The sequence below is a fragment of the Aquarana catesbeiana genome, linkage group LG06, assembly GCF_042186555.1.
Source record: "Aquarana catesbeiana isolate 2022-GZ linkage group LG06, ASM4218655v1, whole genome shotgun sequence".
NCBI classification, from domain to species: Eukaryota; Metazoa; Chordata; class Amphibia; order Anura; family Ranidae; genus Aquarana; species Aquarana catesbeiana.
This window is the reverse complement of record NC_133329.1, coordinates 130,846,705-130,861,765: the sequence shown is the minus strand read 5'-3', so window position 1 is coordinate 130,861,765 and position 15,061 is coordinate 130,846,705. Positions and strand designations below refer to the sequence as shown.

The window sequence follows — 15,061 nt, the reverse complement described above, 5'->3', positions numbered from 1 at the left end:
TGACAGATATTGTGTGCGGAGTTCACCTTTAAAAACTGAACTTAGCAGTGCTACAACATCCAAGCTGATCCGTGAAACACTGGAAACAAAGAAGAACAAAGGGAGTTGCTGCTAACAGCCAATCATATTTCAGATTTTATTCTACAGCCTTCACTGGAGAAATGTTATGTGGACACTGAATAGGTGCGAACAGCAACAGATCCAGAAAATACTTGGCGATCTTGTTCTTTAACCACTTGCCCACCGCCAATGTACGTCTAAAGTTTGGCGGCGGATATGGCTAGCTGCCATAACCCCGGTGTCCCTGTTTTCGTGCGGCAGTCGGCTTTCAAATTAAAGTAGTCTCTGCGGTGGATTTGCCGCAAGATCACTTTTATCGGTGGCGGGAGAGGGCCCCCCCCTCGCCACGATCCGGTGCCCTCCGCCGCTTACTGGAGCCGTCGGGAGCGGCGGAGGCAATCGCGTCTGTCTCCCTTCTGTGCCTGGAGACGAGTGAGGCTAAGATGGCGCCCACTCCTCTCCATGACACTGCTGGGCGGAAGCGTCGTCAAAGCGTCACTTCCGCCCATACGTCTTAAAGGCACATTTTTTTTCAATGTCATTTTTTTAAATGACTTTTTTTTTTTTTTTATTGCATTTTAGTGTAAATATGAGATCTGAGGTCTTTTTGACCCCAGATCTCATATTTAAGAGGTCCTGCCATGCTTTTTTCTATTACAAGGGATGTTTACATTCCTTGTAATAGGAATAAAAGTGACACAATTTAAAAAAAAAAAAAAAACAGAGTAAAAATAAATAAAATCATGTTAAATAAATAATAAATTTTTTTAAAAAAAATGTAAAAAAACCCCCCCGTCCAGACGAGCTCGCGCGCAGAAGCGAACACATACGTGAGTAGCGCCCGCATATGAAAACATGGTCAAACAACACATGTGAGGTATTGCTTCGACCGGTAGAGCAAGAGCAATAATTCTAGCCCTAGAACTCCTCTGTAACGCCAAACATGCAACCTGTAGAATTTTTTAAACGTCGCCTATGGAGATTTTTGAGGGTAAAAGTTTGACGCCATTCCACGAGCGGGCGCAATTTTCAAGCGTGACATGTTGGGTATCAATTTACTTGGCGTAACATTATATTTCACAATATAAAAAAAAATTGGGCTAACTTTACTGTTGTCTTATTTTTTTATTCAAAAAAGTGATTTTTTTCCCAAAAAAGTGCGTTTATAAGACTGCTGCGCAAATACGGTGCAAAAAAAAGTATTGCATTGACACTTTATTCTCTAGGGTGTTCGAAAAAAAACAATATATAATGTTTGGGGGTTCTAAGTAATTTTCTAGCAAAAAAAACTGTTTTAAACATGTAAACACCTAAAATCCAAAACGAGGCTGGTCCTTAAGTGGTTAAGATAACTCTTTGAAAGAAGAAAAACGCTTTCGTTTTCCTTTGAATTTACGTTTTGCATTCCATGAGTGTTCACAGCCAGTAACAAAAGCCACATTTTTGTCATGGAACTTTTGTCACATGGTAGCAGGGAAAAAAGCCGCCTGCTAAAAATGTAACCTGAACTTCTCAAATTGCTTGCAACTTCCGTTACAGCCTCAAGACTAAAATCATAACACTGAATCTCTTCAATTCAGCCCAGCACAGTAGAGGATTGCAGTCTTCTCAGAACAGCGCACGGACCTCAATGACGTGGCTTGGAACCTAGATTAAGGTAGGTGCCTCAGATTAGCTCAACAACCCTCCTGGAATGACTAACTGAGGTCCAGAAACTTTTAGTCATTGCTGGATTGTTAATAGACAATGTTTATTTGGGTTCCTCCTCTGGAACCTTAAAAAAAAAAAAATCTCTGCTACAAGATCCAAAACCACATCAGCATTATGGCATTCACATTGAGATCATAGTTCTTGTCTTAAGTAGGGAGTTTCTGGTTTAAAAAAAAAAAAAAAAAAAAAAAAAAAAAAAACTTGCTCGCTTCTGCCTACAATAGGTACTTATGGTTACATGGTTAAAGCTACAAGGTTCGAACAACACCTGTAAACGAACAACAGCAGGGTAACAATCAGAATTGCATCATCAGTATGCTGGTTGTAGGCTGTTTTAAGTTGATCAGCTGTTTGGGGTCAAAGAACGTCACTGCTCTATCCATGTTACGTTATCAAAAAAGCTTAGATATCACAGAAGTCTGGGAGCGACTAAATGCAAATTCTCCTTCTGACATGAGTTGAAGTTTGTTCATCATGAAAACAGAACAGTATATGTTGATCTTTTCATCATCCTGCTCTGTATATTTTTATCTGATGATAATAACTGCAGCTGTCACTCTCCAGTATAAGGGGACATCAGCTAAGCGGTGGGTGTCTGTCTAATCAGCACCAACCGAAAGTGTTTGTAGTCAGGATCTATATGGAGGAAAATACTCTGCACAGCTGGACGTTATAGTAAGCTCAGAAACAATGATGTGTATATATATATATATACTTTGTAAAAAATAGCACTATATAATTAGAGGATTTTAGTGTAACAAGTAGACATTGTCACATGAAGCTGAACTCCATTTACTGTAGATACTTAAAGTGATTGTAAACGATCACTGTGTGAAACAATCCAATCAGTTTAAAATAGAAATGAAAGGAAAAACATCTGTGTATACTGTAGATATTAACCACTCCAGCTCTGGAAGGTTTTACCCCCTTCCTGACCAGGCCATTTCTTGCGATACTGCACTGAGTTGCTTTAACTGACAATTGCAAACTGTACACAAATAAAATGTATGTGCTTTTTTTCCCCACAAATAGAGCTTTTCTTTTGGTAGTATTTGATCACCTCTGTGGTGGTTTTTATTTTTTGCACTATAAACAAAAAAAGACCTACAATTTTTTTTTTTTAAACTATATTTTTTACTATTTTTGTGCTATAAAACATATCCAATAAAAAATGTAAAAAATCTAATTTCTTCATCAATTTAGGCCAATATGTATTCTGCTACATATTTTTTGTAATAAAAATCCCAATAAGCGTATATTGATTGGTTTGCGCAATAGTTATCATATCTACAAACTATGGGATAGATTTATGGACCTTTTATTTTTTTTTTATTGTTTTTACTAGTAATGGCTAGTAATTTTTAGCAGGACTGCGACATTGTGGCGAACAAATCTGACACTTTTTGGGGACCAGTGACACCAATACAGTGATCAGTGATAAAAAAAAAAGCACTGTCACTGTATAAATGACACTGGCAGGGAAGGGTTTAACATCAGGGGCGATCAAAGGATTAAGTGTTCTCCTAGGGAGTGCTTTCTAACTGTGGGGGGGAATGCTGTGACTGGAGGAAAACAGAGATCTGTGTTTATGCTTACTATTTTCCTCCGTCATAGAATGGTGGTCTGCCTTGTTTACATAGGCAGACCAACCCCCATTCTGCCCCTCCTGTGAACGATCGCGAGTGGTGGGCAGTCACCACGGGCACCAGACCCACTGATTGGCTCCTGCTGTATCCAATCACAGTGGGATTAAGGCTGCGGATGGCGCATGCCCCAGAGCAGAGAAGAGAAATCACATACAGGTACGCGATTTTGCGCTTAAGTATTGCCCTGACGCAGTATATAAACGAGAGGCGGTACTTAAGCGGTAAAAAAAAAAAAAATACCATTATAAATGCCTTTTTCTTCTTTTTTATAAGTGATCACATTCCCTCTGTTCTCCGCTGCATAAGAGCTGGGGAGAGGAGAAGCAGCAGCACACTGGGCTCCCTTGTGAAAGGCTGTGCAGCAGGGGCGTGTCAGGACAAGTCTGATCATTGGAGGAGAGCAGGCTGAGTTCCCAGCACAGCTAGAGAACTGCCCACACTGTGCTCTTCTGCTTACTGTGGTCAGTTTTTTATAGGAAAACAGAAGGACTGGCAGGAACACCAGGGATTTCACACAGAGGAAGCAATACAAAGAGAAAAGGATACTTTTTCACACAAGTACATGGTACAGCAGGCATATATCAGGAATATGAAATGTTGGGGTAACAAACACTTTAATGCAGTTGTGTATTCCTACAAAAGTATAGCTAAAATTATTTTCCACATACAACTAACATAAGCCTATGTTCACACAGATGATTAGGATTGGACAGTGAATTCCTGCGGCAGGAATCACAAGTGACTGCGAACAGCTACAGCCAGGAAGCGGGTACAGGAAGTCCCGAGTTACGAACACAATAAGGACTGTAGGTTTGTTCGTAAGTCAAAGTTGTTCGTAAGTCACAGCACTGCATTCGTAAGTGTAACGTCCGCCTGTGCATGGATGTGGGATGTTCTGGACGCTTGTTATGTTATCTGGGGCGTAGTACAGCAGTGTGGGATGTGTCCGGAGGTGCTCGAAAGGTATCCAGGACCAGTGTGGAGCACAAGTGTCCGGCATTGGAGGCCGTTCGTTAGTAGGAGTCGTTCGTAACTGGGGGATTTCCTGTATAAATGAATGATAGGAGGGAACAAGTGTGAGTGTGCTGAATGTAGTATGGATGATTTCGTTTTTCTTGTTTGCATTTTATCTTCTTTTTCTTGTACCAAAGTGTGCCATTTTACCCACATCTTATGTTACCACATTGTAGATGTCACCTTCTTATTTGTATGTTAATGATAGGTATATTTCCCTGAGTGTTGGACAGGGCCCAATGGTCCCATGTGCTTTTGTCTTTTCTGTGTATCTTTGAAAAAAAAAAAAAAAATGAATCACCATAAAAAAAAATTAATGACAAGCAGAAAGCGGCCGCATCATTTTTAACCACCAATGGAGCATTTACCTGGTGACAGGTGATCGTCCCTGGATTAAATCTTTTCTGCGTCCAGGGCTGATCATCTGTTATTAACCATAGGTAATCAAATATATGCAGCTGCTGCCAGCCGGTCATATATTTATATAGGCTTCCAGGTCACAACTGTTCACACACACTAGAAATTCCACTGTCAGTTTATAATGGCCTATGTGAATGTAGCCCTAGTAGCTCTGCCATCCTGTGCAAAGCAGCATTTAAGACTGGGAGAGGGTTATACTGGCTATGGTGATCATGGACAGCCCTAGTATAAGTCTTGAATGCCGGGCTTCATTATAAGCTTAATCTTTGTGCAGGTGATTCCCTCTTGGTTCTCATTAACCCCCATACAATGCTCCCGAATCCCCAACAGGTCATCCACATTAACCCATCTAAATCCAGGGCCCTCAATATCTCTCTCAAGGTGTGGTTTTGCAAATTCAATCCACCTTTTTTGCATGTGAATGGACAACCTACTCGTTGGATTACCTATGGGTCAGACTCAACCCCGGCTACGCGTCCTTGTTCTCAACAAACTGCTACCCCCTGCTAAACTCCCTCAGCTCCCTTATACAAAGCTGGACGTTTCCAAATCTTTCCTGGTTGGGACAGGTTAATCCAATCCTTAAAACCTTATACTATTTCCTGACATTGCCAACTAGAGTTCCCGCCTTTTTCCTGAAAAACCTTATTCTTTTCTTTATTTGGACCTACCAGCATCCATGGGTCACACATCTTAATCTTTATGCTCATACAATTCTAGGTGGTCTAGGGGTCCCTAATATTGACCCCTAGACCAAAGCAGCATAAATCTCTCAACTGTCTCTTCACCATGCCTCATCAGATGTCGCTTTGTGAGTATTTTTGGAAGAGCCAAACTGTGCCTCTGTTCCCATAATAGCTTTGCTGTGACTCCCTCACAGTGCTCGCCCAACCTTGTTTAGTCCCCTAATGATCCCTTTCTGCTTTTACTGCTTATCCACCATAGGTTGTTTTTCCCTCTGGCGAGGAGCAAGCAGGGTCTATTAAGTGGTGGTTGTCACATGATTTTATTCAGTTCCATCACTTCTCAACCTCACATTTCTTCCCCACTTGGGCCTCTCTTTAGGACCAACACCAAACACCTAAGTCTGCATTATTCCCCTACCTGCAGTCACGTCATTAGATAACATCCTTGCGAAAGTTGGACCCCCCAACTATAATGAAAGGTGTTTCAGAGGCTATGGTCAACAGAGTGAGAGCTCCACATCTGGTGTTCGTGCCTGAAGCTAACTGGGTTTTGGTCCAGAGTGTTTGGCCTTCTCCAACCCCTATTCTATCTCGTAGTCCCTAGGGATGCACAAATAGCCCTTCTTTACCAACTAATCCCTGGCCCCTACAACTATCAAGAGAAGCTGGCTATGTATTTGGTAGGCCTAGAAATATACCTTGGTTTCTTTCCAAGCTGATAAAAATCGTATGACTAGGACGCTAGTCAGTGAGAAATTGTCACGTGTTGTCAATGACATGCAATCCAAATTTGGCAAAAGTTGGGAACCATGGCTTACCTATGCATTGCTATCCCTGCATTTTTCTAGCCTGGGAGCTTGGGAGCTTTATGAACTTATTTTTTTGGTTTTCTTGACCCAAGTCATGGGGGGGGGGGGGTATGCCCACACACGCCACTCCTTCTCCCTCTACCTTTTTCTTTTCCTCCTTTTGGCTGTTTGCTTCTCCTTTTTATGAAGAGGCCTCATGAAACCTATCCTAAATTGATCTGCTCCGATCTTATGAATGTGGCCCCTAGGGTAGTTTCCAGTGCACAGGCATTTGAACAGTAGTACTTTGATCTGTTTTCAGATATGTGGAATTTTTCTTCTCTATCATGGTCTATTGTCTGTGTACATTAAAGTCCATGTCTTTGCCCTGCTTGGGGGTTCTGTATGCCATATTATTTGAAAATCAATAAAAATATTTAAACAGAAGACTTTGGGAGGGAAGGGCAGCACTCTGAACCAATTACACTCTTCAGGTGTTAGGTAACAGCAGAAGAAAGCAAAGTTGATAACCTACATGTGTGTTGCTGTTACTTCATTGTCCAATAAGACATTACTGGGTCAGAAAGATACATCCCTGATTTCCTTAACTCAGATCCATAAAGTGGTGTCACCATCCTGGCTATATTCCTAGCCGAGAAAAATCACAAAAGTGACTGAACAGAATTATAAATTGTTTGGCAGAGCACAGTCTTAAAGTGAAAGTATAATGTTTAATTACAAAAGAGATCATTCTTTCTCTAGTGTCCAAATGTATTTAACCGTTTGCCAACCAGCCACGGCAGAATGGCATGGCTGGGCGAAACGTCATTACCTTACGTCGCTTTGCCTTTTGGCCATTAGGGGTGTGCGCACACGCAGCATGTGCCCGGAGCTGATGCGAGTACCCGGCGGGCACGATGACCGCCGGGCTCCCGCGATCGCTCGTAAACACACAGATCCCAGTTCTTTCAGGGGAGTAGAGACAGATCGGGTGTTCATACTAAGTATGAACACCGATCTCTCTCTCCTCCTAGACAGTCCCATCCCCCTACAGTTAAAACACAGTGAGGGAACACAGTTAACCCCTTGACCACTCCCCTAGTGTTAACGCCTTCATTACCAGTGACATTTATACAGTAATCAGTGTATTTTTATAGCACTGATCGCTGTATAATTGTCAGTGGTCCCAAAATGTGTCAAAAGTGTCCAATATGTCCGCCACAATATCGCAGTCCCTATAAAAATCGCAGCCATTACTAGTAAAAAATAAATAAACAATAAAAATGCCATAAATCTATCCCCTATTTTGTAGACGCTATAACTTTTGCGCAAACCAATCAATATACGCTTATTGTGTTTTTTTTTTTTTACCAGGAATATGTAGAAGAATACATATGAGCCTAAACTGAGGAAAAAATCTCTGCAGCCACACATCGGGAAAATGTCTCACTGCCTGTGATTAGCGCAGCGCCGTGCCGACTTCCTGGCGGGCTTTGCACGCGGAGTGTGTGAACACGCCGGAGCTCATCCTTACTGACAAGAGGACAGAGCAGAGAGAGAGAACTTCTGCTTCTTCACTGTCCAGTCACAGGCAGTGGGCAAGAGGTGAATCTATTTCTGCTCTCTGCCTGTGCTGTTGTCAGTTACACTGTTCCTCTTAGCTCTGAGGCTACAGAACCACACCTCTCTATGTTATAGATTATAGCAGAAGGGTAGGGGTTCTGTGGTACTATCTTGTTTCTGTTGCCCTGATACAAAAGGACAATTTAGGGTTGTCCCCATAGAACAGGAAGTGTGTTACTGTCAGAATCACCGGCTGAAAAACAGCCACAAAATCTAAGGACTTGAAAGCTGCAATATATTAAATAATTGTTTTTAGGTGCAGATATGCTTTAACTGCAGCATAAAAAGTCAGGCACCAACCTGGACATGCTGCCTGGCAGCTGTGTAAAACTGGCTGGACACAATTACAAATTCTTTGACAGGTAACATAGCTCCCATATACAGTGCCTTGAAAAAGTATTCACACCCCTTGAAATGTTCCACATTTTGTCATGTTACAACCAAAAACGTAAATGTATTTTATTAGGATTTTATAAGATAGGCCAACACAAAGTGGCACATAATTGTGAAGTGGAAAGAAAATATTAAAATCAAAATTCACATTTTTTTACATATAAAAATCTGAAAAGTGTGGCGTACATTTGTATTCAGCCCCCTTTACTCTGATACCCCTAACTTAAATCTAGTGGAACCAATTGCCTTCAGAAGTCACCTAATTAGTAAATAGTGTCCACCTGTGTGTAATTTAATCTCAGTATAAATACAGCTGTTCTGTGAAGCCCTCAGAGGTTTGTTAGAGAAACTTAGTGAACAAACAGCATCATGAAGGCCAAGTAACACACCAGACAGGTCAGGGCTACAGTTGTGGAGAGGTTTAAAGCAAGGTTAGAATCTAAAAAAATATCCCAAGCTTTGAACATCTCACGGAGCACTGTTCAATCCATCATCCGAAAATGGAAAGAGTACGGCAAAACTGCAAACTTACCAAGACATGGCCGTCCACCTAAACTGACAGGCCGGGCAAGGAGAGCATTAATCAGAGAAGAAGCCAAGAGGCTCAGTTCAGGTGGAAGAATCTGTCCACAGAACAACTGTTAGTCATGCAGTCCACAAAGCTGGCCTTTATGGAAGAGTGGCAAGAAGAAAGAAAGCCAACAGAATTCCAGTTTGCGAGAAACGTTTTGGGGACACAGCAAACATGTGGAAGAAGGTGCTCTGGTCAGATGAGACCAAAATTTAACTTTTTGGCCTAAAAGTAAAACACTATGTGTGGAGGAAAACTAACACTACACCACCCTGAACACACCATCCCCACCGTGAAACATGGTGGTGGCAACATCATGTTGTGGGGATGTTTTTCTTCAGCAGTGACAGGAAAGCTGGTCAGAGTTGATGGAAATATGGATGAAGCCAAATACAGGGCAAAGTTAGAAGAAAACTTGTTAGGCCCCTGGGCCAGTTTTCAGGAGCTTTAGCGCTGGAAATAGCCTTTGCTAAGTGCCTGAAAACCGCATCCCATTAATTCAAGTGTGACTTTTCACACTAGGGCAGTGTGCTAGAGGGACATTCCGAAAAGTCCTGCAAGCAGCATCTTTGGGGCGGGTTGGGATCGCTGTATTTAGTACTCTCAAAACGCCCTGCCCATTGGAATGAATGGGCAGCACTACTGAAGCGCCTGAAAAGCTCTTCGGAAACGCCGCAACACGGGAGTTTTTAACCCCTTCTTTGGGGTTAAAAGCTCCCCGGTAGGGGCCAAAAAGCGCAGCTTAAGTATCAGTAAATCGAGCGCTGCTTTACTGGGAATGTGGCCACGGTCCCAGTGTGAAAGGGATCTTAGAGTCTGCAAAAGACTTGTTCTGTTGGAAGGTGAACCTCTCTGCCCCAGCCTCAATGGCCCAAAACATACAGCCAGAACTACAATGGAATGGTATAGATTAAAGCAAATTCATGTGTTAGAATGGCCCAATCAAAGTCCAGACCTAAATCCAATTGAGAATCTGTGGCAAGACTTGAAAACTGCTGTTCACAGACGCTCTCCATCCAATCAGTCAGAGCTTGAGCTATTTTGCAAAGAAGAATGGGCAAAAAAAAAATCACTCTCTAGATGTGGAAAGCTGGTAGAGACATACTGAAAAAGACTTGCGGCTGTAATTGCAGTGAAAGGTGGTTCTACAAAGTATTGACTCAGGGGGCTGAATACAAATGCACGCCACACTTTTCATATATTTATTTGTAAAACATTTTAAAAACCATTTATCATTTTCCTTTTACTTCACAATTATGTGCCACTTTGTGTTGGTCTATCACATAAAATCCCAATAAAATAAATTTACATTTTTGGTTTTAACATGACAAAGTGGGGAAAATGTCAAGGGGTATGAATACTTTTTTAAGGCCCTGTATGTATGTCAACTGTGTATTTAGATGTTTGCCTGAAGCCCTTATTGTTCTTTTTTGATGACATAACTGCATTCACTGGTGTTTTTTAATGTACCTTGAGTTCACCTATAATACACCTACTGTATCTGCAACTACTGAGAGAGCCAAAGAGAATGCATTCTCTTCTTACAGACTCACACTGAGAGGGGAGCAGCAAAACACAATCATTGTGCTGCACAGCGACGCAAAAAGCACCACCTGCAGAGGTAATGAACAAATACGGCATACCTGTGTAATGCTGTACATAAATACATACACGTTACAACATAAAATAGACTTCCATTAGTCAGATTATGATCCTATTTGTATCTAAGAAAAGTTATAAAATATTAAAGATTTATTTTAAAGATTATTAAACCTGTGGACTGTATATTAAATCATAACATCAATCATTCAAGAGTGTTACTAATGGTTTTCCTCAGTGGTTTCTGATCTTCATCCATTTTATACATTGATTTCAGACTCATGTTTAGGACATATTTGTAGCAGTTTGCACTCCCTTCCCCCAACTCTTGGTTTCTGACTTCCTTGCATAGCTTAACGGCTGTTTTCTGCACTAACAGGGCTCCTTTTGTATCAAGGTGGAAAGAATAACACACACAAAAAAATGTACACTAAAAACAAGTTTGACGCTAGGCCCATTAGGCCCAGAACGAAAATAGACCTTAAAGCAGCCCTAGCAAAAGACATATTTTTTTCATGTCTGCTACAGACTAAGAAATGTTTAATACATGAGGTGAAATCACTCCGTGTTTTTTATGCAGTGCAGTTTCACTGAAATGTATTTTAGACCTGTAATAGCACTCACCGCTATGAACAATGTAACTTGTGTGTACATGTGCAGAAATGACATCAAAGTGGCCACGCAATGGACCAGAACCACCATCACCTCAACATTTTATACTCACCTTATGTCAGGTCCAAACCACTCTGTTCACTCACCAGGACGAGGGAAACTAAATCCTGTGTAGGATCCTAAAGCCAAAGTGCAGCTAAAATCAATAAAAAAAATCAGCACAAGGGACATCATTTGGTTAGGGTGATGTGTCCCTTGTGCTGATTCCCCTTCTATTAGTAGAAATCCTCCTCTGCTCCTCTGTAGTACAGCTTCTATGAACGAAACAGAGTCTATGAATGGAGATGGCGGAGCTATCAATCATCTGCCCATTCTACATTCTTAGGTTGTGTTCCTTTCATAAAAGCTGTAGTATGACTTCTATGAATGGAGCAGCTGGGTGGAAGCGGTGGGCATAGTCAGGATCTGTTAGTGGGAGCCCCTTAGTTGTATTATCCAATGCTACCGTAAACCGCCAGTGCAGCAGGGGTTAATGCGAGCTGATGAGAGCCTGTGACAGCCCCTTAGTTGTATTAGCCCCCTCCACACTTGAAGATTACAGCAGTAGGGGTGGAGGCAGGACAGAGAAGAATTTCTATTAACAGAAGAGGAATCGGCACAAGGGACACATCCTACTGACTATAATTTATGTCCCTTGTGCTGATTTTTCTGCTTCTGATTTTGGTTGCACCTAGGCTTTGTTAGAGCTTACAGAAAGCTAAGGACTACTTCCTTAGTATAATGTGACAGCACTGGGGCAATAACAAGGCAGATGACACATGGGACTAAGTCACATGTTCACGCATACATCAATCCCAGCAGTCAAAAGGAATGAACAGAAGTGAGGAAAGGTTATATTATATGCTGTTGGGGGGAGGAAAAGTTACAGTGTTACTAAACCCAGGACTCTGCATTCACTATATCTGGTTTCCCACAGTACACAGAACATGGAAATTCAATTATTTTAGTAATTATAAACTGCTAAATACCTTTTTTCATCAGCAGTATATAGCAGTCTTGTGACTTCTATCAGTGTCAGGCTGAGCACTGGTTAAAGCTTGTAGGAGATTTCATTCTGCTCTGACTGTCCTATGAGGCTGCATGACCCCTGACTTTCTGTCTGCATAGTGCTGAATGGCCCCGTGATGATCATATGCACCCTTCCCCCCCAAAAAAAACTCTCTAGCAATACACACCAAACTGTGCAGAGTGTCTTGAGGGCTCTGTACTATCAGCAGAAGGACTGGGGACAGTAAAAGAATGGGAGGATCAGAGAGACAGGATCAAACAGCCTTATTACACAATGCGGAGGATTAACCCCTTAGGTTCCACAGTGGGTATAACAAACATGCTTTACTGCATATACAGAGTGATTTTATTGTTGTGGGTTTAGTAACACTTTAAGTCACTATTTTGCTTTGGCCTGCATGGGCAAAGGATAGAATCCATTTAGGTGATTTGTGTGTTATTTACATTGCTTTTCTGCTAATATTGATCTTTAAATGCATGGAATATTTTTAGTAGTTTCTAGCCAAATAAATATTTTTAGGGTTCATTTTTAACATGTTCTCAAACTTTAAATTCTCAAACTTTATTTCTGCCCTATTTGTTGTCTTCTATAGCACTTTTAATATTTGGCTTGTCAAATGAGGGTTTACTTAAAATGCATGTAAATGCTAACAAACTTCCTTTGTTTGTTACCTTTTGGTCTGTTAAATATACAAATGAAAATGTTTTGTTATATCTGTTCAATAAGTGCAAAATAATACCTTTGTCAACTCAGAAATTCAGAACTGTCCTGTGCACACTTTCTGTGTTATCTCAAGGAGTTTAGTTAGTCCTCCTTGTTCCTATCTCAGGACTACAGATCGATTAGTGCCTATGTTGTAGAGACAAAAGAGTAGGAAGGTTTGAGTAGTTTAGCGAAAGAAAACTGGGCAGAGCTGACACCACTTAGTCCACAGAATGTTGGTCAGCTTACAATTGTGCTTAGGAGTTGTGTGCATTTCTGGCACATCAACTGGTATTTTCTGTACTTGCAGGGTGCCGACTACAGTAAATATATTATCATCATTACTTTGACATTAAATACCGGGGTTATGGCAGCAGCTAGCTGCCATAACCCGTATTTTTTTTTTACTGTGGACGATTCCGTGTCAGATAAAAGTGATCCTGTGGAAGAATTTGCCACGGGATCACTTTTAGAGGCGTTGGGAGAGGTGCCCCCCTCCCACTGCTTCCTGGTCATTTCCGAGCTTTCAGTAAACCCAGAAGCAATCCAAAGCAGCTGTCTGCTAGGCAGAAAGTCGAGTGAGGGCAAGATGCCCTCCACTCGTCTCTATGCCCTTGGATGACAGGAGCGACCTCTAACGCCACTACCAGTTTTCAAGCATAAACAAATTTTGTTTTGTTTTTCTTTTGCTTTCAAAGGGAAATGAGAGATCTGGGGACGTTTTGACCCCAGATCTCTCAATAAAGAGGACCTGTCATGCTTATTTCTATTACAAGGGACGTTTACATTCCTTGTAAAAGGAATAAAAATGATCAGAAAAATCCAGTGCCTTGAAAAAAGTATTCACCCCCTTGGCATTTTTCGTGTTTTGTTGCCTCACAACCTGGAATTAACATGGATTGTTTGAGGATTTGCTTCATTTTATTTACAGAACATGCCCACAACTTTGAAGATTTTTTTTTTTTTATTGTGAAGCAAACAACAAATAGGACAAAATAACAGAAAAAGTCAATGTGCATAACTATTCACCCCCTTAACTCAATACTTTGTAGAGCCACCTTTTGAGGCAATCACAGCTCCGCGTTGCTTTGGATAAGTCTCTATGAGCTTGCCACATCTTACCACTGGGATTTTCGCCCATTCCTCCTTGCAAAACTGCTCCAGCTCCTTCAAGTTGGATGGTTTGCGCTTGTGAACAGCAATCTTTAAGTCTGACACACAGATTTTCTATTGGATTGAGGTCTGGGCTTTGACTAGGCCATTCCAACACATTTACATGTTTCCCCTTAAACCACTCAAGTGTTGCTTTAGCAGTGTGTTTGGGTTCATTGTCCTGCTGGAAGGTGAACCTCCGTCCTAGCCTCAAATCACACACAGAGTGGTAAAGGTTTTGCTCAAGAATATCCCTGTATTTAGCACCATCCATCTTTCCCTTAACTCTGACCAGTTTCCCAGTCCCGACTACTGAAAAACATCCCCACAGCATGATGCTGCCACCACCATGTTTCACTGTGGGGATGGTGTTCTTTGGGTGATGTGATGTGTTGGGTTTGCGCCAGACATAGCGTTTTCTTTGATGACCAAAAAGTTCAATTTTAGTCTCATCAGACCAGAGCACCTTCCTCCATACATTTTCTGAGTCTCCCACATGCAAAGTTTTTGCAAACTCAAAACGTGCCATTTTGTTTTTTGCTGAAAGTAATGGCTTTCTTCTGGCCACTCTGCCATAAAGCCCTACTCTATGGAGCGTACAGCTTATTGTTGTCCTATGTATAGATACTCCAGTCTCTGCTGTGGTACTCTGCAGCTCCTTCAGGGTTACCTTAGGTCTCTGTGCTGCCTCTCTGATTAATGCCCTCCTTGCCCGGTCCGTGAGTTTTGGTGTGCGGCCGTCTCTTGGCAGGTTTGCTGTTGTGCCATGTTCTTTCCATTTGGTTATGATAGATTTGATGGTGCTCCTAGGGATCATCAACGATTTGGATATTTTTTTATAACCTGACCCGGACTTGTAGTTCTCAACAACATTGTCCCTTACTTGTTTGGAGAGTTCCTTGGCCTTCATGGCAGTGTTTGGTTAGTGGTGCCTCTTGCTTAGGTGTTGCAGCCTCTGGGGCCTTTCAAAAAGGTGTGTATATATAATGGCAGATCATGTGACACTTAGATTGCAC

At 41.6% G+C, this 15,061-nt stretch overlaps 2 protein-coding genes across 5 annotated transcripts in view; one reads left to right on the top strand and one right to left on the bottom strand.

Annotated features, from left to right (window-relative positions):
* Positions 1–15,061, bottom strand: part of CHLSN (cholesin) — a 640,429-nt gene that overhangs the window by 367,974 nt on the left and 257,394 nt on the right. The gene's annotated exons all lie outside the window — the stretch shown is intronic.
* The window catches only part of LOC141148923 (uncharacterized), a 33,412-nt gene continuing 19,593 nt past the window's right edge, over positions 1,243–15,061 (top strand). The window contains exons 1-2 of one of the 4 annotated variants that reach the window (XM_073636812.1): positions 1,243–1,717; positions 4,112–4,226. The gene's annotated coding sequence lies outside the window, so the exon portion shown is untranslated. Of the gene's footprint in view, positions 1,718–4,111; positions 4,273–15,061 lie in introns of all 4 variants that reach the window. The other 3 variants (XM_073636810.1, XM_073636811.1, XM_073636809.1) reach the window with 3 other exon arrangements.